Source organism: Lissotriton vulgaris, chromosome 2_2 (genome assembly GCF_964263255.1).
Source record: "Lissotriton vulgaris chromosome 2_2, aLisVul1.2, whole genome shotgun sequence".
NCBI lineage: Eukaryota > Metazoa > Chordata > Amphibia > Caudata > Salamandridae > Lissotriton > Lissotriton vulgaris.
The window spans coordinates 82907948-82935190 of record NC_141688.1 but is presented as its reverse complement, the minus strand read 5'-3'; positions in this window follow the sequence as shown (position 1 = coordinate 82935190).

Here is a 27243-nt window from a genome sequence, read left to right as displayed (position 1 = left end):
AAATATCATCAAAGAGGGGATTGATGGAGTAAGGATTCGCACATAAAGCGACTTGCTCTCTTTCATGAATCTCGTTAACTTGTAATAGTATTAACCAACCCCGTTTGTTATTAATATCGCACTTTTACAGTACACGCGGGTGTCCCAGAGACGCTTGCTTATGTGTCTATTAATCCTAACCATGCTTGCATACTACAGAATGGCCGCTTCGCAGAAATTCAGTCTGCGCATGCGTCGGTCATACCCATGTGATGTGACGCACTCGCAGTTTTGGAGGGAGAGTTCGCTCATGTGCATTGTAGCTAAAAATGGCCGCTTGTCTATAACCACGCGTTCTGCTTGCCCATGCTGCTTTGCATTCCTATCAATTTCCGCATAACCTTTAATCGCTATAGTTATTATGAAGTAAGGGGTGCAGCGTAGATTATCATGGTGTACAGTGTATTCATTTTTTCTGTGTTTCTAATTTGTTTTCTCTCTATACTTTTCATGTACCGCGTATCTGGGGGCCTGGGAGTTGGGGAGCTTCTCCATCTTAGAAGTCTATGTGGACCCGATCACGTGATATGAGGACCGGGCCTTGCATCAGTGGAACTCAGCCAGCTGGCTGACGAAGCTGAAGACGCTCCTGGGAAGATCACCTCTAACCCCGGGAGAAGATGCTGAATTTCACCTAAAACTGTTACATTGTTTCTTTCCACTGTGTACTCTATTGTCTTCTTCTACACGTATGCCTGGGAACATGAATGTAAGGGGTGGGTACTGACATATAAATATTAATTGTGGGAACACAGAATTTGAGGTGGTGACAGTGACCTAACCACCTCTTCTGACCAATCATAAGCTGGGACCCTGTCACTTGCAACATTTGAGGGTGGTCTAGGAACCCGAAAAGGGTATATCTAGCTTAGTTTAGTTAGGGAAAATTATCCGACTTGTCCGAATAGCTGACCTGCCACCGACCCCACGACTCTATAGGTGATTGATACAGAGAGCTGTGCAGCCCTCTGTCTGAATTTTCCACAAACTCCAAGGGGTGGAAATAGTCTCAATTGCTGGCGAAGCACTTAGCTGGGAGATTCGAGAACCCAATCGGGGTTACTGGCGGATTCCGTGCAGTGAGGGGTTAGCGCCGGCTTTGCATCCGAAGCTGCAGGTGTTGGTCGTGGCCTTTGGTGAGCCCAGTCCTGACCCAAAGTCCTGAGGGGTATCCTGTCCTGATTTTCCATGAGCTGTACCTGCTCACCTACTGGCGTCCTAAATCCTTGAGGGTCCTTGTCCTCGTCTTTTCCCGAAGCTGACCCGTGGCCAGGGTTAGTCCTCATTCCTGTCCTAGGTAAATATATCAGTGGGTGTCCGTTTACTGTCCCTTTTCCTTCCTGCTCTTTAATAAAGCCTCTATGCCCATGATATTCTCTCTGTTCTTTCAATGTCGCATATGCAAACTGTTTATTAGTATGTTCCATTTTTCCCCTTTCCTGTAAGGCATCTTGAAACTGTTTTTGCTTGAATAGTGTGATGAATATTATTGATGTGTAGGATCTAAGTTTAGGTTAATTAGATAGATTAAGCCTAGGGTTTGAATCACTTGTAGGTCTTTAGGAATTCACGGACTAATGTGCTTTAACTTTCCTTTCCTAGTATAAGCCTGAAACTGAATAGTATGTTCCCTGTTACCCTTACCCAGTAGATTTTCACTCGCACTCAAATGGTGCTTGCCCTCATTCATAGTTATATCATTCTTGTAATCCTGATTATTGATGTTTTGATCTGCATTAGCCTTATACTTTTGTCACTTTGAATTTTGCTTTCTATATAAATTCCTTAAAACCCTTCAAGTGTCTGTGGTCATTGTAGACTTTTAAATGTTAATAAATGAATTGAGTAAAGGTTTAGAATTATCTTGTCACCTGTCCTCTGATAGCTCCTGATCCGTCAGGACGAGTAAGTGCCTGTGGTAAGTCAGGTACCATGGTAATAGGGTTTCAGAATACACCCTCAAAGTACTGATAGTAGTGCGTAAACTTGCCCGACTCACAAAATATGGTATTTCAGTCACGTCATGGGCCCAAGTGCGTGAAAATCTGGAAAAACTCAGAGCCGGGTGACCTGCGCGCTCTATCAGTATCAGTGGTGGGTGTTACTGATGGTGGTAGCCATGGTACTGGTATTAAAAGTGGTGGTTGTGTTGGTATTGATGGCGAAGGTGGTATTGATATTGCTTGTGGTATTGGTAGTATGGAATAAATAGTATTTTTGAGACATTGAGTTGGTGGTTGAGTGGGGTGTTAACCCTGCTCAAGCAACAGCCACAGTCCCTGTCAGAGTTACCCACAAAAGTTATTAAATTAATCTGTGCTCAACTATCTGGTAGCTTGGTGCAAAAGCAGTCAGGCTTAACTTAGAGGCATTGTATAAAGTATTTCTGCAGCACTCAAACAGTAATAGAGTGAAAACACAACACCTGAAAAATCCCACACCAAATTTAGAAAAATAGAGTACATTTTAATAAATTATCTGACACCAAAATGACAAAAATCCATTTTGTAGACCTGGAGTTATGAATTTTTAAAGTTTATGGTAAAAAATAGCGCCTAAAAGATCAAAGCGCCAACCCCTAACGCTTAGCTGCGCAAGACCAGGTCAAAGTCGAAAAATATGTTGGACACAGAAAGTAGATTGGGCCCGTTCAGCACTTATCTTCAGACTTAGTTGGAATTTCAAGAATTAGTGTTCTGAGAAGCTGCGGCGGCGCCTCCGCTATGACGGAGGAGTGTCGCCCCCCTCCTCAAAACATCTGGAAAGGAAAAATAAAACAATAATAAACACGTTTTATAATCGTTTTATTTATCCTTTCTGCTTCTCTGCTGAGCTTTAGGGACGGGCCTGAGGGGCAACAGGCACTGAGAGGAGTGGTAGGTGCACTGCCTTCACTGCACATGACGGTTTTGCAACTTTAGCACTATCACCAAGGGTCCTGGACTGAAGGGGCAGCACTTGGGGGCTTAGGACTTACGCGGGCTGCGTCCAGGTGTGGGTTCATGATGGTGGGAGCCTTTTCTGTCCATAAGCCATTGATCAGGAGGCCAGGCAACTAGCCCTTGGGTCCTGGGTTCAGTAGTAGAACAAAGCTCAAACAGCAGGGCAGGCCTCTGAGGGTTGAAGGCAGACGTCCGGCATCAAAGCAGTCTTTCCAGATTCAACAAGAGTACTCATCAGGCAGTCATTCCGTAGGTCCAGAGAGTGAACTGAAGAGTGGGTCTGAGGGTCCTCTTTTTATATGTGGTGCTTCCATAAATATTTGACATATTCCTTCTAAGTTCAGCCTGACTGCTTTGTGCCAAGCAACCGCAGCATTAAGCACAGGATTCTTTTGTGACTTTTGTGGTTCACTCTAACAAGGAGTGTGCTTAATATTTGAGTGGGGCTTCCTACCCTCTCAAGTAATAACCCAATTTTTTTTACAGAGGGCAAACAGGGGAGTGAGAACAAAGAGAGGACACTACAGCTTGACTTGGGCAAAAAATACAAGAACAGCACACAGAATATCAAATTTACAGTACCCCTAACACTAGTACAATTTCTAAAACACAATCTTTCAGGCCTCAAACAGAAGTAGGTAACCTGCCTTTTCACTTTTCACTCAATATGCTCTGCAAAGGCTAAAATTACTGTTTAATTTTCCTTCCAGAAATTAAGTGCAGGGTTGGACTGGCATATAGAGCAATCAGGCAGTGCCCAAAAGGCTTGCTTGGCTGGTTTTTACTGTTGATTTCCCTGATATTAAAACAAACATTGCCTGCATCAAGTCAAATCCATGCAGTCTCCATACCTTGCAAAACACTTACACAGTCTGTCTTTACAACTTCAAAAGTGCCCCAACTAGCTAACCTCGTCCCCTTTCTTAGCTACCTAATACATGGGCCACATTTATTTTGTTGCCAGGTTCTCTTTTCTGCCCCAGTCTGACCCTGTACTGTACATGTTTAATTAAATGTTTCTTGATAGTAGGATGGTAATAGCTGGAAGGCCACAAATACACGCACTTGTTAAGGTGGCAGATCTAGTCAGGAAAAATAACAGAATATTAAGAAAGTGTACCAATTTTTCACATCTATGTACTTCATCAGTTTGCTGAACAAGAAGCTCAAAGTCTTTGGCAATGAGAAAAAAATGAATCTTGTACTGAACTTGGTCGAGATGTACCTTATGTTAAAATGGATGAACCAGATATCACAACGAGACTTCTGCAAAAAGAAAATAGTGCAGAATTACAGCAGACCCAAGCCCATGTCACATTTCTTGTCATCAAGCCCAAGCTTTTGTAGACAGCTCAATCACATGCCTGTCTATAATGTTAACAGCCTCCTGGTTGCCCACCACATTGAGTCCCAGATGACAAGTGAGGTGGTAAAGGCCAGGGCTTTGAACGAAATCATTAATTGATCTTCTGGTCAGAGGGTGCTAGTGAAGACATGGATACATTGAGCGGTTGATTGCCAAAGCCAAGACCACCTATGAGATTTTCTGCATGTTTCCTCAGTCAATTAATTTTTTTTTAAAGTGAAGGCTGTTAACAAAAAAGGAATTGCTCAAGTCTAATCACTTGAACAGGATTCTTGGTGCAATCTACATGCAAGGTGATAGATTAGCAGCTGGACCCAACTGCGCTCTGCTCCTGAGAAGTTATGAACTTACTGGGATCCAGTTGCATCAATTGGAGTCATTCGATGCTGGGAAGACCAATAAATAAATGTGAGATTCTGGAGACTCCGGGGCCCCTCTTTCAATTTTGCAAGGGCGCCATCATTTTACTTTACGGGAATGATAATGTATAATGATGAATATCATTATGAACCGGAAGCAAAATTACTACTCCTAACCATTGAGCACCTCTTGTGTAAAAACAGCCTCTTATTGCCACCATTATTTTCCATCATTTGACACAGAAATTTCCAATAAGACAATTCCCAAGCCAAACAAATGGTTGAACATGCTATGACACTTGGCTTGTTCTGAAGACAAAAAGTAGTAAATTGCAGATTATTTCAAGAATTTCCGGAATCCAAACAGTCGATGAAAAAGTAATTATTTGTATAACCCTTATATGTTCGAAATCCTTTAAGACACGAAATGCACTACCAACGTTTTAAGACCACTAGGGCATGCTAAGATGTACATGACAAATATATGGCTGTGGGGTAGCTTTTGGGTGATTTTCTTTTCTTTTGTTTTTCCATCGAAACTCTTTTGTACTGTGTTTTTGCATTCCTTGCAGTGATTCTACACTTTGAACTCTTTTCGATTCCCCTTAAATAAGTATTCTCTTTCTTCTCCTTCACGAAATTATTTCCCAAAGATTTTGATTGACTATAAATGATTGCTGTTTTTTGTTCTTTTTCGATCACAAGCCAGTCATTTTGCAGGTAATTCTTTATCTTTCTGGATTTCTTTGTGTAGGTTATAATCATCTTTAGGTTGGTGCCCAATTTGTTTGACAATGTACACTTTGATTGGGCACAAACATATCATTTATTTCTTTTTTCCATGGCTTTTGCTTTGTCCTGATTGATTACATTACCAGGTAACTCCGATTCAGAAATCTAAATTTAATGTATTTTCTCTGTTTCTCAAACTCATGATTGTTAGAGCAGGATCGCCTTACTCTCAAAAACTCACCATAATGGCTGATCCATGTAGGTCTCTGCGGAAGATAGTACTATTAGTTGTGGTCGCTTCTCTGGAGAAGGTGGTCTGCATTTTGGTTGTGAATGTAGAGCTCAGCATCACTCTTGTATCACTTTTGACAGATGTCTAAAAAGAGTAAACAATTAATAAATATTTTGCTCTCAAGGCGTCTACATTACTCACAGAAGTGAATCCTGACTTACAATAGTTATGGGGGATGAGTAAGTGCCTTAAGGGTGTGAGGATGACATTCTCTAGAAAAGCATGGCTGCACTCTGTAGATAAACTTCATTGCAACCTAAAAATAGGCTTTACCTTATGATGGAGAGTGCCTCTGAAAGTTCGTTTGGGACACTACTCAGTAGAGTTTCTAGCAAATGCTCAGTACCTACTATATGCTTCAGCTACGGCTGCTGAGGAACTTATATTTTGGAAATGGTTTCAAAGTATAGGACCTCTAAGTTCAAGTGAAATAGTCTAGGCAAGGCAAAGTACAATTTCAATTCAAGATGGCAATTTGGAGTGTTGTTCCAAAGAGGATGAGGCTCCTCCTTGACCTTGATGCCTGGAAACTGTATTCCAGTGGGGACTGGTAGCCTTTCCGACATGGATGTTCAGACCTCTCTGTGGCCGTGCAGGCAGAACCAGTAGACTGGACATGTTCTCCACTAGGCTGTGCTAGACAGCCCAGTGGAGAACATAGCAAGTGGGCAGGACGGTTTGGACGGACCCAGAGGGCCAACCAAGCCGTCATACGCACTTAGGTAGGGGGTGTAAACCACTCCTGCTCCCTCTGACGTAGGGGAGTCCAGCCTCGCCAGCCTGACCTGGCTGGACTCGGTGTCCCCCTAAGAAAAATAAAATGATAATAACTTCTTGTTATTATCATTTTATTTTTATTTTGCACTGCTCAACTTAGCAGAGGAGCCGCCACTGCAACAGGGTCTCTGGTCGAAGCGATTTGCCAAGATAGGATTCCAATAGGATTCAAACTCTCTCACCATTGGGGCCTCTTTCGATGCAGCAGACAACTGAGCAAGGACAGCTTTACAGCATGTAATTATCTCCATAGATAAGGAAAGATTCCAACATAAAAGAATCTCTCTGATGCTGAGAAACCACCCAAAGTCTAGGAAACCCATCCACACTGTTGAACAATTTTTGACAAGTAACTTTGAAGGTCGAGGACCTCTCGATGTGAAAGCACTCAGGGCATCCAGAGACCTGCAGACTACCCTATGGACCTTTAGAAGTATTGAAAGCGTGGCAACAATTACTAAATAGTAACAGATTACCTTGACTGTTTTTCTGTACTACCTTTGTAACATACATGGGGAACTTTTTAGGACATACAAAAAGGCTACATCATTTTTCCTCTCCAAGGCATCAAAAAAATAATGTTTCAAAGACACGAAAAAACTCTAACTTTGAAAGCAGCTGGACACACCTTTTGTAACACTTTCATCTTGACAGGATGCCTGGTCAACAGAGATCTTTGGATACTGCCTGAGCAGCTGAGAGTAGAAAACACAGTGCGAAAAGTGAATAATAAAAATCTTTCCTACAGAAACAATATGATAAAAAGACACTCAATTTAAGGGTAAAAATGTTTTTAAAAACATGGGGCCCTATCTATCAAAGGTGTTGCACCCTTGAGAAGCAATGATGAGGATTTGCTACAGTGAAAAGCAAAATTACTATGTATTAAAATAACACTATGGGGGTCATTATGATGGCGGATTCCCCGCATACTCCGGGCCGGCGGAAGCCACCGCCGGCCCGGAGTATGCGGGGAATCCGCCGAGGAGGCCTGAAAGACCCACCGCCAAATTAGGATGGCTGGTGGGTCTCACAATCTGTCCTCCACTTTTCCGCCGCGGTCGGAAGGCAACCACGGCAGAAAAGCACTAACATGGCTGGCGGTGTCTATCAGACACCGCCAGCCATATTAGGATGTAGGGAAAGTAATGCTTTTTCGCTGCGGCTTTTCCGCCGTGGAAAAGCATACGGACATTCACTTTGGGGGCCCGTTGTGGGCCCCTGGGTGAAGGTTGCGTGGGGGGTGCACATGGGGGGTACCCTGCCTTTGCGCGCACGAAGCGGCAGGCACCGCACGGTGCCTGCCGCTTTGTGCATGCAAATGCACTGCTTTCATTTTTTACATTGCGGCGGGTGCTGCTTCAAGCAGTACCCGCCGCAATGTAAAACATACAGGATGTGACCGCCAGGGTGGCAGTCACATCCTAATTGCCATGGAGGGACCGCCGCTGCCCATGCGGACGGTCCCTCCTACTCAGGGGTGGCGGACGGACTCAAGTCCGTCCGCCATCCTAATCGACCCCTTAGTGTCAATAATGTCTTTGAAACTCACAATGGCAACATTACGGTGGCAATGCTTGTGGGAGTAAGGCTTTGAATTGTTACTGACTACAAAATCAGTCAATAACAGTCCATGAGGGACATTTTCCACTGTACCATATGCATCTGAAGGCACTGCATTGAGGATATAGCAGTTCCACGGATTAGTTCATGCTTCCTCCAATTACTTATTAAGTAATATTTTTTGGCATTGCAACATTGGGCCATATGTATCATAGTTCCGTTTTGCGATTCCTAAATAGCGATTTTTAAGGAATCGCTATGTAGGAATCGCAAAATGGTATGTATGAAGAAAATCGCTATTTTTTAGCGATTCCTTAATCTTCCTTAATTGCGAATTCGCAATTAAGGAATAATTTCCAATGCATTCCTATGGGCTAGGAGGCCCATAGGAATGATTTCCAAATAATTCTCAAATTGCGAATTCGCAATTTTCTAATCGCAATTTGAGAATTATTGCAAGGGTGCAGGGGTGTCTCAAGGACACCCTGCTGCACCCCTGTAAATTACATGTGTGTGCATATGGCGCACATACATGCCCAATGGGCATGTATGTGCATCATATGCCTCCCTCACAAATGCGCAATTGTGCATATTTATAAGAAATCGCAAATTACCACCAACTACAAGTTGGTGGTAATTTGCGATTTCTAAACCTGAAATTGCAAGTCTAAAAAGCTTCATATATAGCATTGAAGGAATCGCAAAATTGTGATTCCTTAAATCCTTAAGCAAAATAAGGAATCACAATTTTTTGCGATTCCTTATTTTGCTATTTGTTCATACATTCCAAAATCGGTAAAAAGGCCTTTTGCGATTCGCTAAGGCCGAAATTCTGCGAATTTCGGCCTTAACGAATTGCAAAAGGCTTGATACATATGGCCCTAGGAATCGCAAAATTGCGATTCCTTAAATGCTTAAGCAAAATAAGGAATCGCAATTTTTTGCGATTCCTTATTTTGCTATTTGTTCATACATTCCAAAATCGGTAAAAAGGCCTTTTGCGATTTGCTTAGGCTGAAATTCAGCGAATTTCGGCCTTAACGAATCGCAAAAGGCTTGATACATATGGCCCAATTGTCTCTAAAAAGGAGAGGAGTTACATTAAAGGCAACTTCTCATGCATAGACAGAAGTCTGCTGTCCCTTGCAGACCTTCATCTCAGCATTTGCCCTTGTGTGCAAGGATTCCCAGAAAGAATCATTCTGCTGTGTGAATATTGATGAGGGAAGGCTTTTGCACACCCTCGAGTTGTGACACCCAGGCAATTTCTTCTCTCATCTTTATCTGAACAACCAACAGACTCTTGATTTTAGTAACAAGGAGACTACCCCCCCAAACTATCTTATGCTGTCTATTAAATGCCTGATCTACAACGCAACCTACCACTATGATGCCCACACTCCACAGCTGTTAGTGAAACAAGCATCAACCCAAATGTGCTATATGTTATGTTATGTTATGTTAAAATATATTTATAGAGGGCACAGCTACTCAGAAGAGTATCCCGGCGCTAAGACAGAAAACCAAAGAGCTAAGAGAGGGGGAGAGCAAACAAAAGAAAAAGCCCAGGAAAAGGGCAGTTATATTGTTTGTTGGAACAACCAGGTCTTCAGTTGCTTCCTGAAGGTCAGCAAGTTAGTAACTTGCCTAAGTGGAAGAGGCAGCTTATTCCAGAGTCCAGCCACTTGCACTTGAAAAGAGCGGCCGTCTTTACGGTCTCCAAGATACTTCGGGGTGACCATAAGATATTGATGAGCGGATCTAAGAGATCTGGCAGGTACGTAACAAGAGACTCTTCTGCAGATGTACTTTGCTCCTAGGCCGTGCAGAGCCTTGAAAGCCAGGACCAGTGCCTTAAAGCGAATTCTGCTGAGAACAGGCAGCAAAGCAGATTCCTGAGATGGTGGGAGGTCCGATCTCTGGGCCCAAGACTCAGAATAGCCCTGGCTGCCGCGTTCTGCACCACCTGCATTCTGTTTAGTAGGAACTCCGGGAGGCCCAAATACAGGACATTGGCATAGTCCAATCTAGAAATGATAAGGGCCTGAATAACTATTTTTCTATGTGAGGTCTGTAGTAAAAACAAAAACCTCCGTAGCATTTTTAGGAGGCCGAAACCAATCCCAGCTACCGCCTGAACCTAGGATGCCATAGAGAGGGTATAATCCATTTTTACTCCCAGGTTCTTTACAGTCCTGACTGCAGCCTGGGGGGGGGGGGGGGGGGGGGGGGGGAGACATGTCTTGGGGCCACCATTGTTTCCAGACATCCAGCGGCGGGGAGCCGGAAAAAATAATTTCGGACTTGTCAGAGTTACATTTCAGATGGTTATATTTAAACCAAGCAAAAGTTTCTTTCAGGCACTTGTTGATCTTCTCCCCATTAAATTCCTCTCCCTTCCTACAGGTGAACAGCAGTTGAGTGTCATCGGCATATGATATTATTGTGACCTCATTCTCTTCGGCCAGGGTAGCCAGGGAGGCCATGTACAGATTGAAAATTACAGGGCTCAAAATAGAGCCCTGTGGCACACCCACCCTCAAGGATGGTATACTAGCCGAGAAAGGAGGTGACCAGACCTCCTGATTTTTGCCCTCTAAAAAAAGAGGCGAACCACTTCAGCACTGTTAGAAATTGGATCTCTGGTTGGCTGAGGCTTGCGCCAAAGCCAGGCAGAGACCACCACTCTAGTCAGGGCAAGGGAGTTACACGCCAAGAATAACCCCTGCTCACCCCCTTGGCAACGTGGCACGATCAGTAAGGCTTATCCCGGAGGCAATGTGTAAAGCATTTGCACACGCACCCACCAGCAACAACATCCCATACCCCCCACAAAAAGAACTCCACATAAGGTTTTTATCAAAAATAGCCTTTGTATTCTCAAAACACATCAGATAGAAAACACATTATGTACACTGTGCCAACTGGCACGGGGCAATATTTACAAGGGATTATGTACACCTGACAGGGCCACCTGGACCACTGTCAGAGTCATCAGAGAGTGAACTTGGTAAAGAAATAGAAAAGAATATAAATGAACTTAGAATACAGCCAGTAATCACTGGCAGACACAATACTCAGCATCAACCTGTAATATAAATCATAACAGGCACAATATCCCACAAGTCTAAATACATTAGACCCTAACCACTGTAGCAGGGTTTCCGTTCTACCACAGAACTGTGCATAGAGATCTAGAACCTCAGTGAGTTAGGATGATCCAAAACTCATCTCAGTGTCAGAAATCCCCTTACCTAGCTAGCTACAGTGTCTCATGGCTCATTATGGAATGATCCATGTCTTAGACAAACCAGAACATGAACTTTAGAATACCTCAGGAATCGTGGAACACATGAACACTCTTTCGTTATATAATCATTTCAAACCAAAACTGAGAGTCAAAGAACACAAGTGCAAGTTTGAAATATTTATTATTCAATGCAAAGTTCTCAAACGCAGTATCTTGTATAATACCAAAATGCAGATTATAAAAATCAGAGTCAGCAGCATAGTCACTAATCCATAGTAAGCAAAAGGTGATAGCATGTTACAATGCAAAATCTATAGAAATCTATATCACCTATATTTCGCGCACCCTATTTTAGCATATTATTTTATATCTAAGAAGGTCTCATTCGGGCTTTAGCAGGGCGAACCCATACCTCTAAATGTCAGTAGGAGTAGATCACATCAACAGCTACCAGCTCTCTTCATGCGCAGCACCAAGTGTCTACGTTCATTCCGTGTAACTCTATCTTAAACCCGCGTAGAGCCCAAAATGTTGGCATCAACATTATTTGTGTTATGTCTAATGTGGTGCGAGGATCAAGCCTCCCAGCAACCTTGTGTTAGGTTAATTTTAGAGTGTGCAGCTCTCAGTGTGCAGACAGTTGTACCAAGTGTACCAGGCAAAGCTGATAGCATAGAAATAACATATTATTCTCAAATAAACCACCTCACCGCTTCTAGGGTGAAAGCGACAACAACAAGTATGTGTCGTGTGCAAAACTGAAGCCGAAGGAAAAAAGGCTGTTTAAACATGTAATGCACTCATGCTAACTTAACGCAATATATGTAACGAAGTATCCATATGACACCCCCCCATTGGTCCGAGCACCGTCAAACATAAGGGAAAAGGCAATACTAAATCAGATACAAAAATTGAAAGCAAAGTTCAATAATCTTGAGCTAAAATAAGCTAAAAATATGTATGAATGAATATGTATGAATGCCTACAGTGGCCTCAAATCTAAAAATAAAAACAAAACTTTCGAACCAAAAGTTATCCGCCAGGTCTCAAAAATATGAAATGTAGGACCAGGCCGCATCAATTCAAATGTCTGTAAGAGAAAAAAACAAGGCACTTATTCGATATCCAAAGTCATGTGCCACATTGACGTTATCCTCAGCGATATCACGTGATTGAACTCTCCATCAGCTGAACACAGTCCATCCCTCCAATTCAGCGAGGGGAAAGTCATATTTCACAACAAAGCATTCCTCCCAGGCATGTCACGATTGGAAAGTATATGCAAAGAAAGTTGCAACAGCCTCCAGTATGAAATCACTGCCATCATCCGAAAATAGTTCAGCAATCCAATTCAGCAATGGGAAAGAACATACGTGCTCTTCCAGCATCGGATCCTCCTGTAACGTCAGAGGACAACTCGGTGGGTTCACCAGAATGCTGTGTGTCAGAAAGGCATTTGCCGCTGCAGAGATCTCCCATTGGCCCGATATTCCATTCATCGCTGCCAAGGCCATAACTCTTTCGCCAGAACAAATCAGCTCGTGAGCCACCACGGGACGCATTAGCTGATCAAAATCGACGTCAGGAGCAGTCCTTAAGCACAGGCACAAATCAATGGCCCAATCGAACTCGCAGCTCAGGCAGTGAAACACAGGTTGGACACACGTGAAGTCGGTGAACCGAAATGACAATCTATAGGCCGTGCTTAATGCTGCAAGCGGCAAAGTTCCATAGTAATTGAGCATCCGATTACGGCACAGTGTCAGGAGGCGTTGAACGGCTTCTTGCGCAGGATGGGCATCCATGTTTTATGAAGAAAAACACCAACAAAATGCCAGCGGCTACAGCCAGCAACACAGGTAGTCCACCAAACAAACTCGAAAAAATAGAGTGGAAAAACGTGGGAATGATACCAAAAACTTTTTCAAACGTAGTCACGAGGCCACTGCTTACCAATTTAAAAAAATGTGCAAGCCCAGTCGTCGAAGAAGCATTAAAAATCTGGTGCACCAGCTCACAGAAATGAAACGGCAAATCAGTATTTAAAAGCGCCTGCACCTCTGTGCGGGTGTTAGCTATGTGAAGGATATAAGTTTCCCGGGCCGAACTCAGGGTCACTTGTTTTTGAGACAAAAGGGCCCTTATTCTGCTTAAACCATTGAACTTCGCTTCCAAGGTTGGAATCCGTGGCCAGATGGAGACATCTGAAGACCCATGCGTGGGTGGGTATAGAACATTCTTGCAACACACCACACGCTCTGATACAGTTACCACATAAGCCACACCAATTAATAACCCACAACATAACTCGTTGTTTAAAAGCAAATAACTACCATTAGCCAATAATGTAAATGTGGGAACCACTGCTGGAACTGGCGTGCCTTTTAAAACACATGCTAAATTTGGGCGGTCCTGATTACAAGAACCGTGTAACTGAATGTGTGTGCATATTAATGAATGGTCAGGTGACTGTGTGCATTCCTCACCATTAAGATTCACTTCTTTTCCATCCTTCAGACATCTATATGTGTATGGTAATGACCATGCCTCATGTAGAAATGCATTGCCCAGTGGTTCATAACGTCCTATAGCAATATACCGCATACAGTTAGTAAATTTATATAAGGGAAATGGTAATGTAATTAATCCATGAATCAGCCACGTGGCAGTAGTGGTTTCAGCAACAGAGAAAGGTAAGGATTCTAGCTTTTCAATATGTAACATAGAAAATGAAGCATCACGCATTGAAAGCATGCGCTGTTTTTCAGTCAGATTAAAAGGGGCGAAAAGGGATGAAACGTTCAATGAGGTCCAGGGAACTCGACCAGCCTTAAGTGTCTGTAGGGTCCAGGCAAACTGCATTACAGAACGCAATTGATTTTGACCATGGTATAACGTGGACACTTCATCATGTACAATATCAACAACAGAAGAAACAATATTATCCAATGTGTAAATCCTGGAAGAAAGCATGTTAATACTGTTATCGACCACTGCAAGCACTTTTTCCAAATTTGCTTGATCAATAGCCCTCAGGCGTTTAGCTGCCTCAACTTGTGAAAATTTCCAAATTTCATTGTATACAGCATAAAGAAAGCGTTTAGATCTACCCCCAGCCGGGCCTTTTATAAAATCATTCAGTTCTATATTCTCATTCAAACGTGACAGATGCAGTTTAACTGCAGCCAAAGTGGAATGTTTTAACCAGTTCTGACACAATTTGCCTACTGAATAAGTAGTAACCGCGTGATCTGTTTCAAAACGGGGATCCGGCCTGATGTGTTTAAAACCTTCAGACAAACCCAAAAAACGACGTTGGCAAGAATCAGAGCTTCTTTGCCACAAAAGCCACCCCTCTGGATCAAAACTGGAAATATTAAAGGAGGAATTGTGCAAAAGGTCTCGCATCTCAATTACGGACAATGTAGTGAAATTATTCCAACCTGAATATTCTTCCAAATCAGGGATGGTTGGTGCATTTAATTTTTTAGATGTAGCCAATCCAAAACATGTTGTCTGGGAAATAGTAGAATTTAAAAACAACATGTGATTCGGGATGAGACATGCACGATGCAAAGCCTCAGTGCCTTGTACCTGCCAATCTTTGGTACCCCAAACCGATTTAAGGTCAATAGCTTCCTTCCATAACTCATAGCCCTCTACAGCTAACCTGTCAAGAAAGGACTTTGAATACAGCAACTTTGTATCGGTAAGTCTGACCTTGGACATGAATTTCTGTTTCACTTTAAAATAAAACGACTCAGGATTCGATTGATTAAAATCTGTAAAATATAAGTATTTTCCCAGAAATGTACTCGAGCTCCCTTGCAAAGGCGCAGGACAATGTTCCCACTGTGTGTAGTTTACCGGAACCCTCACGGAACTCGTTTTGTGTAAGAAATGATTCCCATAATGTTGATAGCAAAACAAATCACCATAATTAACAGAATCCAAGTACAAATCCTCAGCATCAAAGGCCGCATAATATTTCAAATCAGAGAACAATGCTTCTACGGCCTGAAGATCCCAATCATCAGAACGAATATTTTGCTTAATCACATCTCCCATGTTTACTCTAAGCACATTAGGAACATTAATAACTTCTGTGGGGCCATGTATCTGAAACCTAACCGCATCCCACACAATCCCATCAAGGACAGGCCAAGCAGTAATCTCTACTGAATGTAAGTCTCTCTTTAGTCTGTGTGCTGAATGTGAGGAGGAAAGAGGGGCCAATGTTCCATTAAGGTACCGAATTCCTGTTCTTTCTTTCACATAATGGCCATCGATCAGGCGAAAAAAATAAAACACAAACCCAATTGACATAAAAAGATAAAATGAAAATAGTATCAGCCAAATGTATGTCCAAGGTGGAATTAGAAAATGTTTTTTAAACAACGTGGCATATTTTGCAATAGTCGATGGTTCCTTTGAAAGTTCCGAATCAGAGTCAAAAGAGAATCTGGACTGGTTAGCCAAACGAGCTTGTAAATCGGACATAGATAAATCAGCAGGATCTGCATAGGTCACCTCATCAATGTTAGTAACAGGAATAGTATTTAATAAAGGACTGGATATAGCAGGCATTTCGAGGGACACCTCCTGATCTGCACCTGATGTAATAGCCAGCACAGAGTGCCTCACCATGGAAGGACAGGATACAGCCGGTGTCATGCTATGAAGAATCGGCCACCCTGTGTGTCTTGACATTGTCAATAGAAATAAATCTGTTTTCTTTACGACCTGGAAGTGGTGGTAAAATGACTGTTCTTGTGCCCTTCACTCCAAGGACTCGAACCGGCGCTCGATATGAGGGACCAAACTCTTTCTTGTTATCGATCTTCTCTCGAACCAGTTCTCCAACTTGGGGTAGCCAGCCAACTACCGGGATCTGCAACGCATCATCCGACGTGGAGGGCAAGTGTTCCTTTGCAAGACTGTCTCTGGTCTTTTGTAGATCCTGTAAAACATTGCAATGTTCATCTACGTCAAAGGCCGCGGCCTGGGCCTGGCAGTCTGCACCATCGAGGTCAGGGACGTACATCTTGATACCAAAGAGCATTTCGTATGGGGTCCGCCCACCCAGAGACCTTCTAGGGAGATTATTAAGCGCACGCTGCACGCCATAGAGGTGGGTCAGCCAGTTTCTACCAGTGCCTATAACACGGGCTGTCAAAGATTGCTTTAAGTCGCGGTTCATTCTTTCTACTACAGAATTGCCCTCAGGCCTGTAGGGACTTGAAAACTTCACCTGTACTCCCAACGAAACCATAGCATCCTTATACGCCTTAGAGGCGAAAGCCGGACCCTGGTCCGAATGGAAAGCACCACAAGCAAAGATTCCCACAAAGACACGCAAATCCTTAATGACAGTTCGCGAATCAGCGCTTCGATGCGGCCATACCCATACAAAGCGTGTGCATGAGTCAACTGCTACTAAGATGTATTTATACGCAGTATCAGAAGAAAAAGGACCGCAGTGATCCAAATAAACACAACCAAGTGGTTTATTAGAGATGTACAACTGTGTCTGAGGCGGACGCGCAGCAGTAGAAGGCTTGATCTGCTGACAAATGTCACACATAAGGACATAATCGCGCGTCTGTTTGTACAGTCCCCGCCACCAGAACCTCTGTTGTAGCTGAGATACAGTGGCTGAGACGCCCGCATGCGCAGACGCCACACCTTCATGAGCCGCTGTAATCAGAGAAGCTCTGCGATCCGAGTTGGGAACTAGACGCTCTCCAACTTCAGGAATTTTCACATAAGGAACCTTATCGGGACTTAAGTGGTATGTGTACTTCGAAGGGAACCCCGCAGGATATTTACCTCCCTTCTCCGTGGCAGCAACAGCCGCCAAGATGTCATCATCTATTTTGCTTTTGGACCTCGTGACTGCTGCAACTAAGTATTTTGATACCGCTGACTTCGCTGCTTCATCAGCAAGCGAGTTGCCAACAGCGTGGACCCCCACGCGCTGGTGGCCAAGAGTATGAATCACAAACACGAGCGGCAGTTTCTCCTTAAGTTCCGCCACTCGGACCCAGATCATTTTATGTTTTATTGTGCTACCTTTGGAATCACGAAAATCATTCTGAATCCAAAAGAACAAGTTCTCATTATAAGACTGGACACAGTAGTAAGAATCACTTACGATTAAAGTCGTCACACAAGGATCAGCGTACTCCAACGCGAGCATAAGAGCACGAAGCTCTGCTAATTGTGCGGTGCAGTCCCCTAGTGTTTGCGTGTGCACAACACTGGACTTGAACTCATCGTTCACCATGGCACCGACTACAATGGCGCAAGCGGAAACGTAGGCAGGTTTAGAGCCATGCGCAACCTGCGCCGAACCATCCGTGTAAATGATACAATGGAAATCCTCCAACGGCCGCATTGCTAAAGGAGCAGGATGAACAAATTCATACTGTAAATACTCCTGCGACCGTAAAGCGGCGTCAAAAATAAACGTGACATCCTGAGATGTCAAGGATGTAGCCCACTGAATCCACCGAGGGTGCAAAGCTTTAGAATTCGGTACACTGGCTTTCGTGACCGCCTCCAAGGCAGGACACGGGGTAACAACCAACATGCGCTTTCCCTGCGACAGGGCACGTTCCTTAAGAATTGCCATCTGCACAGCCGTTAAAACTTTCTCCACAGTGGAAAAACGCAGTTCAGCCGAAGTGTATAAGTGTGACTTGTAAGCAATAGGTACAGTATCCCCTTCATTAAAAGTCAGGTACGTGAAACCCACCGTCCCAGGGATAATTCTTATCACCAGGTTGGTCTGGTTATCACGAGTCTGTAAGTAGTCAGAAGCGAGCATATCAGCCTGCAAGGACTGCAGAATGGCTGAATGCTCAGGCAGCCAGCATGATTTGGAAAAAGATGGTTGTACCAAGGCATATAAAGGCTTGATACGCTGGGCATATTCCGGAATGTATGTCCTCCCGAAATTTAAAAAACCCAGTAAAGACTGTAATTTTTTCAGCGTTGTCGGAGAGCGCAACTGCGCGCATTTCTCCAGGAATTGAGGAGCCAACCCCTTTCCTTCGTGGTTAAGTTCGTAACCCAGAAACAACACTGTGTACTCCGCAATGTGTGATTTAGCAAAGTTAAACTTGTAACCCATGTCTGCAAAGTTACAAATTATGCTGTTTACTCGACACAGATGCACCCAAAGTTCGTCGTCTGTGAGATAAATGTCATCCACATACGAACAAGCAACTGGATTGAAGCTCTCCAAAAGAGAGACTATGCGGGCGGAAAACACTCCAGGACTATTTTTATATCCCATTGGGAGTCGTTTAAACATTTTTTGTACGCCGCCGCACGTAAAACTGGTCCATTGGGAACTTAGACCATCTAATCTATGTGCATAAAAACCATTGGAAATGTCAAGCGTGGTTTTGAACCGTTTACGCTCAAGACTATTTACTAGGGCAGAGCCGTGAGTATTCTGTACTGCACAGTTACGGCAATGCGAGTTCAAATGACGGTAATCCAAAACCAGACGATATGAGCCGTCCGGCTTGTTAACAGTAAAAAGGGGATTATTCATTGGTGACACACACGTTTCAATTACACCTTGATATTCCAATTGTTCAAGGATAGCCGCGACCGAAGCTTTAGCTTCACGCCGTATGGGATACTGGGGTTGTGGCTGCGGCTGTGACCGTAAAGGAATCTCATGGCTAGGGGACAATTTATCCCAGCCACACTGATTTCGGTACACAGCCGGCGCAAGCGCCAGAGCCCACTCTTCTGCAAAATGCAGCGCTTCCACTCTCGATACAGTGTGCGCGAAACTGGGGAGGATCACCTCCTCCCCTCGCGGAGCTGCGAGAACAAAAGGTGGGGGCCAGTCAGCCTCCGAAAGCAAAATGTCATACGTATCCGAAAGATTTTCCCAAAATACCCCTTTTACAGTTCGCTGCATGTCACCTTCAATTAACAGGACAATTTCAAAAAGTCTTTCAGGGGGAGCAACATGTGTATCAGCTGTTTCAATCACAATAAAAGTCTCAGTCGCTGTCACCTTCAACAGTGGACGGAGGGCCTCTCTCACTATGGTAATCTCCGCCGCGCTGTCCAGCAAGGTCAGAGCCCACGTCAGATTCCGAAGCCGCGTTCTCACTATCTGGGGCATATCGATGCGCCGTTAAGGCTGCGACTTTCTTCTTGGCAAACTGCGGTCTCTTTGGCGTAGAGTCGTCCCGCTGATCCCCTTCACTTCGCGTGCGGGGCTGGCCACGTCCTTGCTGGCCACCCCTGCCCCTGCCGCCCCCTCCACCACCGGTTGACGGAGCCGATGAGTCCTGAAAGGAACGAGGAGAGCGTTGGTCAGAAGCCTGAAATCTCTCAGGCGATTTAATCGTCGCGCGATCGCGCAAATCATAAACTCGATCTGACTGCGCAGGCTGCGAAGGCGTAGGACTAGAAACCTGTGTCTGCTGTTGTTGTTGCTTACCCTGATTCTGCTTTTTAGGCCAATTTTGTTTTTTGGACTTGGGTTGTCCACCCGTTTCCGAAGACTGTCCCTGGGGCTGCTTCTTCTCTTTTTCAGAAAAAGCCTTTAAACCCTTAGAAGTGCGGCCAACCATTTTATAAGCCGCCACAATAATTCTTGCCAGCTGACGGGGTTTCTCGGCATCGGGAATTAACGCCAGAGCATTGGCCACCTGAAAGTTCACTGCATCCCCCTTGACATTTGCAAGGATAAGACCGCAAACCGTCTCAAACGAGCCGCTCAGGCGCATACCCAATTCAACCGCCGACTCTGGTCCGTGATCATCCTGAACACGTTTAAGGACCGCAGAAAGGTTTGACACAGACGGGGTGCCATAGCACCTCGAGTAAACCGCTGCAAAAGTCTTACCCCATGTTTCACAGTCAGCAAGTTCAGGGGCTAAATCTTTCGGCAAACTAAGCGTAAGAATCCGGTGTTTTTCACCCGGAGTCGTATTAGGAAACAGAGCCTCCAGCTGGTCGAATTTCTCGGCAAGCCAGTAAGGAAAATCATCCTTATCCTGGGGCTTCTTGCCCATAACGGAATTCACCAAGACAGGACTGATTTTCAAACCAGCCTGTTCTGCTCGAAGCTGCGCACCTGCGGATACTGCGCCATGAACATTACGACCAATGTAATGAACAAGCGCCCAACCACTCCAACCGCGACTTCATGAAGACGCCGCAGGTCAGCTACACTACAAGTAGCGCGATTAGGGGGAGGAGTAAATCCACCCAAAGCGGGCCAATTTGTGCCCGGAATGGACAAAGGACCTAACCTCGGAGCCGTTAAAGAATGGGGTAGGACGCCACCAAACCAAACTCCGTGCTGCCAAGCATCGATAGGTACTTCCAGTGCCCTGTACGGAGCATAAGCCGCCGGTACAGCCGAGGCAGTGTATGAATGATAGACACCCGAATTAGCGTCCACTTCCGGAAATGTCACCCAGGAATAAAACAATTCGTACGGGTACGCATGTTCCGCACTCACCACTAGAACCACAGCCAAGCCTTCCACAGGGACATTATATGCCCGCAAGTGGTCGCGAACCGCGACGCGGCTATGCTGCGGTATGTCCACGGCCATGGTAGCACAGGAAGTGAAAAGAAGACAAAGAACACTTAGTAGTACAACTGGGTAGTAATTCAAAGAACCCGTTTTCAGAAGAATTCAAGCTTGAAAAGACCTATTTAAAAAATAGGTAGGTTATACCGACACCACCGTTTACCGGAAACGGGAATGAAGGTGTCAAGGTTTGAATGATATACTACTCGAGTGTCATGATTAAGGCCAACAACGTACGGGCGCCATGTAGCAGGGTTTCCGTTCTCCCACAGAACTGTGCATAGAGATCTAGAACCTCAGTGAGTTAGGATGATCCAAAACTCATCTCAGTGTCAGAAATCCCCTTACCTAGCTAGCTACAGTGTCTCATGGCTCATTATGGAATGATCCATGTCTTAGACAAACCAGAACATGAACTTTAGAATACCTCAGGAATCGTGGAACACATGAACACTCTTTCGTTATATAATCATTTCAAACCAAAACTGAGAGTCAAAGAACACAAGTGCAAGTTTGAAATATTTATTATTCAATGCAAAGTTCTCAAACGCAGTATCTTGTATAATACCAAAATGCAGATTATAAAAATCAGAGTCAGCAGCATAGTCACTAATCCATAGTAAGCAAAAGGTGATAGCATGTTACAATGCAAAATCTATAGAAATCTATATCACCTATATTTCGCGCACCCTATTTTAGCATATTATTTTATATCTAAGAAGGTCTCATTCGGGCTTTAGCAGGGCGAACCCATACCTCTAAATGTCAGTAGGAGTAGATCACATCAACAGCTACCAGCTCTCTTCATGCGCAGCACCAAGTGTCTACGTTCATTCCGTGTAACTCTATCTTAAACCCGCGTAGAGCCCAAAATGTTGGCATCAACATTATTTGTGTTATGTCTAATGTGGTGCGAGGATCAAGCCTCCCAGCAACCTTGTGTTAGGTTAATTTTAGAGTGTGCAGCTCTCAGTGTGCAGACAGTTGTACCAAGTGTACCAGGCAAAGCTGATAGCATAGAAATAACATATTATTCTCAAATAAACCACCTCACCGCTTCTAGGGTGAAAGCGACAACAACAAGTATGTGTTGTGTGCAAAACTGAAGCCGAAGGAAAAAAGGCTGTTTAAACATGTAATGCACTCATGCTAACTTAACGCAATATATGTAACGAAGTATCCATATGACACCACCTAAGTAAAAATTACACTAGGGGCGTAAATCACACAGGGAAGTATAATCTCCCTAACACAAACCTAAATAGGTAAAACAACCTCATAAGCATAAACCATTTCTAGAGGTATCAGACAGGGTGTGCAAAACATACTATACACAATACATTTCCCAGCACCCAAAAGCATTAGTGCATAAATCAAATTAGGGCTCAGAAACGGGGCTCAACTGCCCTATGTCTCAAAATCCAGGTTGCTGCCTAAGCAGCGAAAGTCAAGGTTGCTCCACTGTGCCAAAACCTAAACATTGCAGCTGCTCACTACTTGCTGGGCAGCTGAGAACAACAACATGGGGCCTAAACGCTGCAGCTGCCACTAAGTGCTGCGCAGCTGTGAAAGCCAAGGTAGGGCGAAGGAGTGCGTCTCACTCCTAGATTCACCAAGAACAGGTCCCCTGAAAGAAATACCTAAACGGTGCAGCTCCCCACTACTTGCTGAGCATCTGTAAAATGTAAACTGCGGCATGGGCTCTCAGTAGCCCCCTAAAATGAATGTGCCACACGTTGGAGCTGGGGGGCTCTGAGAACAATTATGCACAATGGCGGAGCCATCTACGCTCAAGAATAAACCTGCAGGACGTTGGAAAAATCTGGTTCTACCAACAATAGCCAGGGGGGAGCCAGCACGGGCTCTAAATTACATATGACCACAGCCCCTCATGGGGACTCTAAAAATAAGGGGCGAAGCGTGGGAGCCACTCAGTCTCAGAAAATAAATAATGTACCCCCTGGGAGCCATCTAGGCTCTGAAAATGCACATGTCCTTATGGAGCGCACTGGCGCTCTAAACAAACATCCCCAAGAGGTTGGAGCTGCCCGCTGCCATCCGGGGCTGCTCAAAACTAAGCAATGGCACAGTGCTTCGAAGGGCCCTACAACACGGAGAACCACTCACCGGAACTTCCTGGTGGCTGATGGCGGTTCTCTCTCCCTTGTGCGATGGGGCCGGCAATGTGCCTCGAGCCTCTCCGCTTCTCCGCAACTTTCGGTGGCGCCTGCGGGGCTCTCACTCCTCATGAGAGCCCCGCCTTCCCAGCATCAGACTTCATCTGTTCCCCCATCTCGGAACCGGGTCTCTGGATGTGGGGCCCACGACGCTCCAGGCTGCCGCTTCCTGCTTCCGGTCCTGCCATGGCCCGCCCCCACCCGCGTCCCAGGCAAGCTGGCCTGACTTCCGGGTCAGCCGCGGCTGGACTGCAGCAGCAATTCTCGGTGAGCACAAAGAGGGGTAGGCTCCCTCCAGCTAACTATATAAGAGCGGAACCTGCAACAGGAGAGCGGTGCTAAGGCGGGGCAATGGTAGAAGGCATCATGGCTTGCATTGGATATCTATACTCCAAATATACGAATATACTCATAAAAATGGCTAATATAACTGTTATTACTAACACAAAGGCTATTTTTACACGCATGATCCAGGCAGAAAACATTGGCTCATAAAATGGCAAATATCGTGGTGCAAAAGGACGTTCTTCTTCAGGTATAATGCGACCAAAAGGGTACATTCCTAACTAAAATTCCAAAGCTAAGCTCAGGCACAGCAGTCCGTCCTGCTAGAGGGTTCTTCTCCCTGTGTCCGTCTAGATTCTCACAGGCAGACTCCTATCGTTCATCTCAAGAAAACAAAACGTCGTCGTCGAGGAAATCCATTGTACAACCTGGCTGTTTACACGTGACAGTCTTTCTTTCTGAACAGAGCACAAGACCAAAGTTCCAGCTCTCAACTAGTTCAGTCCAGTGTCTCGCTCAGTACCTCAGACTTGAAATCTAGCAAACCCTTCTTATTCAAGTCTTTCCTTATCTCCTAACCATGGCTTTATGTTTTCTTGGCCGTAGGTTGTAACCTACATGACCCGGAACCTCCAGATCAGAAAACAGCACCGGAGGCACGTTTCCTTCATCTGAGCACCTGTTTACTGGAATATCGGTGACAGGATGAACGGCAATTGCGGATTCACCTGAGGCCGTTTCGCCCGATCCTGTCACTCCTTCTTCTTGCCTTTGCTCTATTTCGCAGGCGTCGGAAAAAGGAACAAATGCTGTGGCTCTCTCAGTTTCCTGGGTCAAAATTCCATCTGGATGCTGCTGATCATGAGGGAGCGGGAGTGGCAACCGTTTGAGGCGAGAAACGTATATCCAGTGTTTCTTCCCCTCCACCTTCACAGCCGTCCGCATGGCAAGAATAATTTGATATGGCTTAGACCACCTCGGGGCCAGGCTGGTGTCTCGTTCGTACTTCTTGACCAGCACCCACTGGCCGGGTTCCAATCGATGTCCAGGACCCTCTGGCAGGGGCTGCAGTACAGATGCTACCTGCTGATGAATAGAACGGAGGTCTTTAGTCAAAGTATACAGCTAATCAATTAAAATAGGATATTCAACATTGGTAAAAGACCGTGGTCTGGGCACTCCCCATACATTAGCGGGTTGTCCAAAAAATACTTCATAAGGAGAAAGACCAGAACATGAATGAGGGGTAACTCGTAATGACATGAGGGCTAGGGGCAAGGTATCTGGCCACTTCAAACCAGTACTTTCCTGAATCTTAGCCATTTTTAGTTTCAGAATCCCATTATACTTTTCCACTAACCCTGCCGACTGAGGGTGTGGGGCTGCATGACATTTTTGTTGTATCTGCAGCCCATCACAGATATGTCTAACAAGAGCCCCATGGAAATGCCCCCCATTATCTGACCAAATCAAATGGGGCAGCCCGTATCTTGGGATAAATTCCTTGATGAGAGCTTTTGCTGTAGCCAAAGCAGTGTTCTCCTTAGTTGGGTAAGTCTCAACCCATTTACTAAAGGCACAAACCACTACCAGAACAATTTTTAAGTTGTTGACGCGCTTCATGTGGATGTAATCCATCTGGAGTACTTCAAACAAAAAATGGGAGTTGCAAAATTCCCACTCAGAACACTTTCTCCTTTTCCCGGATTGTGTTGTAAACAGACCATACAATATTGGACAAAATGGACAGCCGTCCTTTAAATGTTGGGATTATTCCATACTGGGTCCAACAAAGCACAAATACATTTAGCTCCAATATGAGCTGGACCGTGGGCCATAGTTACGACGGCTTGGACCAAAGCATAGGGTAACAGCCATCTTTGTTTTTCCGTCAAATCAACCCAACAGTTATTTTCGTCCAACCTTCCCACTTCCTGCTCCCATCGCACCAATTCAACTGGAGTGGCTTCCTTCTGTATTTCTTTCACACTCTCTATGGTATTATTGAACAGATCAGATTCTTCCACCCATCTTGCGGAAGAGGTTACAAACATAGCTGATAGTGTGGACTGAGCCGTCTGCTTAGCAACCTGATCAGCAAAGGCATTCTCCTCCCCTACTTCATTTACCACCGCCTTATGGGCACTGCATTAGATTATGGCTAGTTTCTTGGGTAAGGTTAGGGCAGCAAGTAATCGTAACACCAAGGGGCCATTCTGTATTTTCTGACCATGAGAGGTGAAGAAACCCCGTTCCTTCCAGAGCCGCCCAAAGCTATGGGCCACACCGAAGACGTATTGGCTGTCAGTATAGATGTTAACCTTGAGTCCCTCACTTAATGCACAGGCTCGTAATAATGCCACCAGTTCAGCAGCCTGGGCTGATCGATAGGGAACTTGAGAAGTCTCAACTACCGTTTTCAGCGTGGTAATTGCATATGCAGCTGTTGTTGTGCCATCTGCTAACTTGAAACAAGACCCGTCCACACATAATTCCCCTTGGGGGTCAGATAGAGGAATGTCAGTAAGGTCAATTCTCCCTTTCGTTTCTTCCTCATTTCGAAATATGCAATCATGTACATCATTTGTAGATTCATTTGAAGGGAGAGGTAGTAATGTGGCAGGTTTTAACGTGGCACATCGCATAATCGTGATATGTGGAGCAAATAGTGTCAATTCATAACCAGTGAGGCGTGCACTTGTAAGATGCTGTGTTTTGGTTTTATTAAGCAATGCATCCACAGCGTGTGGCACCATCACTGTTAGACTAGCATTTAGAACGAGCCCCTCCGACTGTTGGATGGCCACCGCAACAGCTGCAGTGGCCCTCAGACAGCTAGGAAGCGCTCTGGCAACATTATCCAATGTGGCCGAGAAGTAAGCGCAAGGCCTTTGCTTACCACCAAATCCTTGCGTTAACACTGAAAGCAAGCAACCGTCGACCTCATGCACGTACAGTACAAAGGGTTTATGGTAATCAGGAGTACCCAAGACGGGTGCAGAACAAAGAGCAGATTTCAAAGAATCAAAAGAATGCTGACTTTCGTCAGTCCAAGGAAGAGGTTCATGCACATCTTTAGTGGTTAAATGTAACAAAGGTGTCGCAAGAAGAGAAAAATTAGGTATCCATTGGCGACAGTAGGAAGTGATACCAAGACAAGCACGAACTTCATGTTGGGTGCAAGGGACAGACATGTAGCAATTTGTTCAGGAGTCAAACGCCTACCCCTCCTTCGATAGTAGATGACCTAACTAGGTCACCTCCTGTCAAGAGTATTGAAATTTAGACAGGGACACCTTATTGCCTTTCGCTGCCAGATGATGCAATAATTTAACAGTGGCATCCCCTTACAACCCTCTTCAGTGTCGGACGCTATCAACAGGTCATCCACATATTGCAGGAGCACAACCCATGGGTAAAACTAAATCGTCCAACAGGGCCTTAAGGGCCTGACTATATATGCTCGGACTTTCAGTATAGCCTTGAGGTGCACAACAGAATCTAAAGCTTCGGCCAGATAACGAGAAGCCAAAGATCTGCCGGCTGTCTGGATGAATCGGGATGCTGAAGAAGGCATTCTTCAGATCAATGACCGAAAAATATTAGGCAGTTGTTGGGATCATCGTTAGTATAGTGGTGATATCAGTCACTACAGGGTACTGTGGCACTATAATCTTATTAACCTCCCGCAGGTCTATCACAAAACGATATGCATCAATATTCCCAGGAGATCCAGAATCAGAGCATTTCTTCAAAATCGGGAGAATAGGACTCTTACAAATATTAGCAGTTGTTTCCTCAACCACCCCTTTGTTAATTAAGTCCTGAATAATTGAGAGCAAGGCTCGTACCCCAACTGGTGAAATTTTGTACTGAGGTATACG